Consider the following 5,961-nt stretch of genomic DNA (forward strand, 5'->3'; position numbering starts at 1 on the left):
AGACCAGGCTGGCCTCGAACTCAGAGATTCACCTGCCTCTGCCTCCCCAGTACTGGGATTAAAGGCGTGAACCACCACCACCAAGCCTCAGTTATTTTTATCACTAAAGATCATTATGGGGCTGGAGAGATGGCTCAGAGGTTAAGAGCATTGCCTGCTCTTCCAAAGGTCCTGAGTTCAATTCCCAGCAACCACATGGTGGCTCCCAACCATCTGTAATGGGGTCTGGTGCACTCTTCTGACCAGCAGGCATATACACAGACAGAATATTGTATACATAATAAAGAAATAAATATTAAAAAAAAAGAACATTTAAAAAAAAGATCATTAACTTCTGTCTGGAACTACAAATGTCTCCTTAATCTGATCCTTTTCATTTTCTATGTTCCAGTTTGTCTTAGTTACTGTTCTATTGCTGTGAAGAGACACCATGACCAAGGCAACTCTTAGAAAGGAAAGCATTTAATTGGGGATTTGCTTACAGTTTCAGAGGGTTAGTCCATTTTCATGGTGAGGAGCATGGTGGCAGACAGGCATGATGCTGGAGAAGCAGCTGAGAGCTACATCCTGATCCACAGGCAGCAGGCCAAGAAAGATACACTGGGCCTAGTGGGCTTTTGAAATCTCAAAGTCCACCCACAACAACACAATTACTCCAAGGCCACACCTACTCCGGTAAGGCTACATGTCCCAATTCTTCTTAACCTTCTCAAACAGTTTGCCAACTTCAGATCAAGCCTTCAAATATATGAGCCTATAGAGGCCATTCTCATTCAAACCACCACACCATACAAGTTTTTTTTCCAACATTATAACCAGTAAACTGTACAGCAGTAATTCCAGAACTTGCAAGGTAGAGGCAAGAGAATCAGTAGTTCAAGATCATCCTTAGGTTCAGTTAAAGGCCAGCCAGGACTACTAGAGAGTCTGTGTCAAAACAACAAAACAAAGCAAAAATCAACCATCGTGTGTGTGTGTGTGTGTGTGTGTGTGTGTGTGTGTTTGTGTGTGTTATACATGTTAATATGAGGGTGTGCACAGATGTGCAGGCACATGTGTGTGCAGAGGCCAGAGGTTTTTATGATGCCCTTCAATGCTCTCTTTCTGATTTAGCATAGGCTCTATGATCCATAACCATCCTCATAAGGAAGGCCCTCGTTCCTTCTCTGCCCTTCCTCCCTGGATGATCTCACCCCTCCTGACAGCTTCAAGTGCCACTGAAACACCGCTGCCTGCCGTTACATTTCCATCTTTGCACAGGAGGACACTACCTCCTCAGCACAACCACAGAAACAACTATGGGTTCCATCTCCCAGAACCCTTCTCCAGAGTCCTCAGGAAAGAGGAAGCACCATTGCTTACCCAGTTTCCAAAAGCCATCCTTGATTCCCATTTCCAGCCCTTCCGGGCAGACAAAACCTTTCTCCAGTCCAGTTACTCACTACGGACGCTGCAGAGCTTTCTGCTGGAGTGGCACAGCTTTCTGACTGGCTGCTCGGCTTCTGCGCTCGCGTTCCGTCCTTTTCATCTTAGCAGCCAGATACCAAAATCCCTCAAGCAGGGCCAGTGAGATGGTTCGGTGGGTAAAGTGCCTTCTGCCAACCCTAATAGCTAAGTTTCATCTAGGGGTTCCACTCGGCTGAGCTGTCCTCTGACCTCAATGTGTTTGCTGTGGCACATGCACACCCACAAACAAAATTTTAAAAACACTGTGAGATTAAAAGTGTGTGTCACTATACATGGCTGTTTACCTAGTCTTAACTTTGTTCAAATCAGATGACCTCATGGCAGGCCCATTTGTGTGTGTGTGTGTGTGTGTAGTAGAAATAGAACCTGGGGTTTTATGCATGCTAAGCAAGTCCTCTACAATTGAGCCTTTGTTTCCATACACTTACAATTTGAGAGCACATTTCACTAAATTGCCTAGGTTGACCTTGAACTCAGTCTATATCCCCACCAGGTCTTGAACTTGGAACCTGTGTCAGCCTCTAGAGTAGCCGAGATAATAGGCCTTTATTTCCTATAAGCCTTTTCAAGTCTATCTTCATAAACTTTGTGAGTACAATTATTATATCCCAAATCTCACCAAAATATTTCAGATTCTCTGAGTGAAATTTTCTTTCCTTATATAAAAAGTTTTTCTTTCGTTGTCTTTTCTTTGTTAAGACAGTTTTGCTGTGTAGCCCAGCTGACTTTGAATTTGCAACAGGCCTCCTACTTCAGCTTCCTCAGTCCTAGAATTGCAGTCGGGAGGCACCACACCCAGCTTCAGTTTTCATATAATTTAATTTCCTCAGAGTCTACCATTGTTTCATGCCAAGAACAAAGATGTATATTTTAGGAGCTTTCTTTCACACTTCTTTGTTCCTGTCTTCCGTCTCTAAGACCCTTGAGTTATATATCTCAGAGACACAGGGCCTATAGCCCAGCATTGTAACAGAAGCTTTCTCTTGCACTCTTGCCCTCTGGAAACAACAGACTCTTCCTCACGTTCTTTTGTAATGTTCTAGTTTATAGCTTTAAGCAGTGGGCCCAGTTGGTATAATCAAAAATAAAGCATCCCCTATGACCTGTAGTTCCCATCCAAATGATTTTAGGCTCCTGGGACAGGTAGAATCTTGAGAGTGCTGCAGAGAATCAGTGCAATAGAGTGCTAACTCGGGTTGTTCATCATGTCACAGGCCACCTGTGGTGGGTGGCAGAAGCCAGCAGAAACACATGCTCCACATACATACATCGGAAGAGTCACATCAGCAGCTTGGTTCAGTTAGGAGAGGCCAAGCCCCTTGGAAGAGAGCTCATCTATGACCCTTACAGGTTTCAGAACCAGGGGTGTAAAATGAGGACAGGACTGGTCAAGGGGAAGGCTTTTATTGTGGCTATAAGGGAGAGTACAGCCACAGGCATCTGGAAGAGTCCAGAGCAGGGAGAGAAAGTAGACTAAACGTGACCAGTAGACTGAACCAGGCCATGAGAGGAGAGAGGAGGGTGGGGAGAGCAAGAGGGTCAAAAGGACCAAGAGAGGACATGACTGAAGTGGAAGGGTTATATAGGAAAGGGAAACCCATGAGCTGGAGACGATTAGGGCAGGGTGAGGAACTGAGAGGAGCCGGGATGCCAGCATACGCTTTGGTGTGCTAATAGGCACCACAGTTAGCCATTTGTTCCAGCTCTTTGGGGCCTGACATTGGGCAGGGCAGAGAGATGAGAAGATACTGTTTTCCAGAATAGGAACACAGTCCTGGATCTGTTGAGCAGAGGTAGTCTCTATTAGCTCTCATTACGGCTAAGGGAGATGTGGAAGATGCACTCGGGTGCAATGAGGAATTTAAGAGTTTAACTTTGACTCCTGGCTTATAGGGTTATTCACCAAAATCTTTTAATTTCATTTTCAGGGTATCTTTGCAACTGTTAAGGTTCCCCTTTTCTACTAAATAAAACCAAATCTGGCACAGCTCTAAAGGCAAGACTTTTACCACACAGGCCAATTTTAAAGGTTGTGTTTACTAGAAAGAGGGGAATAAACAGGTGAAAGAACAGAATAATCTCAATAATGTGGAAATTTCCAAAAATCTGGACTAGATCATCAGTCTTTTCCTGTTCTATATCTGAACACATTTTTTCTTGAAACAGGGTCTTGCTATGTAGACCAGGCTGACCTGGAACTCAGGTATCCACCTGCCTCTGTCTCTGAAGAGTTGTGATTAAAGGAGTGCACCACCACCACACAATTTAACACTTCTTGTTTTTGTTTTGTTTTGTCTAGACAGGTTTTTCTGTGTAGCCCTAGCTGTCCTGGAACTCATCTGGAGACCAGGCTGGCCTCAAACTCAGAATTCTGCCTGCCTTTGTTTCCCCCTCCACACCCGCTTAGTGCTGAGATTAAAAAGATTTCTCTACTGACTGCCCAGTGCTACAGACTAAAGCAAGCATTTCTGTGTGCTTCCTTTCATCAGGCAGCATGATCAGCCTACAAGTAAGCCAACGTTTCTTTTGAAATTGGATTTTTGTTTTGTAGAGACAAGGTTTTTCTATGTAGCCCTGGCTGTCCTGGAACTCACTATGTAGATAAGGCTGGCCTCTGTTGAGATTAAAGATATACACCACTCACCATGCTCAGCTCGTGAAAATGCATCTTGAAGAGAAATATGATTTAACGTTTCATATCCCAATATATAATTTTATTTTTTTTATTTTTTTATTTTTTTAAAATATTTATTTATTTATTATATATACAATATTGTGTCTGTGTGTATGCCTGAAGGCCAGAAGAGGCCACCAGACCCCATTACAGATGGTTGTGAGCCACCATGTGGTTGCTGGGAATTGAACTCAGGACCTTTGGAAGAGCAGGCAATGCTCTTAACCGCTGAGCCATCTCTCCAGCCCCCCAATATATAATTTTAATAAGCACTAATCAGAAAAGTTTATATTTTGGCTTGATGATTTAAACCAGAATGAGTTTTCTTAGAGTTACCTGATTCAAGAAAGTGCCCAGGGATATAATTTAATGAAATGACTGAAAGATATAGGCTATAGGGAAAATTTCGTGAACCAAACGAATCTTACTCTTGGCAGTCATGCCTAAGCCTGTTTCCATACAGAACTATGTGACCATGAAAGACATTTCCTCCTTTGGTGAAGTTGCTTCCCTCCAATGCCCTCTGAAATTACATACTTTGACCTGGAAGTGTCCTGTGTGCAGATCTCTAGTTCAGTGGTTCTCTACCTTCCTCACGCCGCAACTCTTTAATACCGTCCTCATGTCGTGGTGACCCCTAGAGCACGACTCATAAAAACCCAGAGACAGAAACTGGGGTTTAACCTGAATGTCAGAAACGCAAAACAGCCACTGGCTCTTACCCCTACCTCAGTCTGAAACAGCGATACTGCCTCTAGGAATCTCAGAATGAGACTTGTCTGAGAGCTGTCTCCTCCCATCTTAAATTCCTCTCTAGGGCTGGGATTAAAGACATACATTACTACTGCCCAGTTTTTATGTCAAACTAATGTGGCTACTGGAATTAAAGGTGTGTGTCATCACTGCCTGGTGTGTAAGGCTGATCAGTGCGACTGTTTTACTCTCTTAACTTCAGGCAAGCTTTATTTATTAAAATACATATGAAAAGCCAGGCAGTGGTGGCACACGCCTTTAATCCCAGCACTCAGGAGGCAGAGGCAGGCAGATCTCTGTGAGTTCGAGGCCAGCCTGGTATACAAGAGCTAGTTCCTGGACAGGTAGGACTGTTACACAGGGAAACCCTCTCTTGAAAAAAAAATCACTACAGACTCCCAACCATAAAATCATTTTCATTGTTACTGTATAATTTTAATACTGTTATGAGTCATAATGTGAATATTTGATTATCTGATATGCGACCCCTGTGAAAGGGTTGTTTTGTTCCCAGAGGGGTTGTGACCCGCAGTTGAGAACCACTGCTCTAGTTGAAAATACAGACTTTCAGTGGGCTGGAGAGATGGCTCAGAGGTTAAGAGCATTGCCTGCTCTTCCAAAGGTCCTGAGTTCAATTTCCAGCAACCACGTGGTGGCTCACAACCATCTGTAATGAGGTCTGGTGCCCTCTTCTGGCCTTCAGGCATACACAGAGAGAACATTGTACACATAATAAATAAATAAATGCTTAAAAAAAAAGAAAATACAGGCTTTCAGAGATTCTGAATCTACTACCAAGGACTTTGTAAGGAGGAGAAAGTGGTCATAAACCCTTGATCTCAGTCCTGAAAGCTGGATTTGTACATTAGTAGGATCTACTACATTGTTGTCCACATTCACTTGTGGTTGCAGTAGCCTGCCATGTTAGGTTGCTGTGTAGATGTGTGCTGAATAAATGTAGGCCTTCTTTATTCTCTCACATTGTAGGGCATTTTTCCTCCAGATGTGTTTAGTGACTGCACATCCTTACTGTTGTGTTCCAGGCGACTCCTTCCTATCCTCATTTG

Source organism: Arvicola amphibius, chromosome 1 (genome assembly GCF_903992535.2).
Source record: "Arvicola amphibius chromosome 1, mArvAmp1.2, whole genome shotgun sequence".
Classification (NCBI taxonomy): Eukaryota; Metazoa; Chordata; class Mammalia; order Rodentia; family Cricetidae; genus Arvicola; species Arvicola amphibius.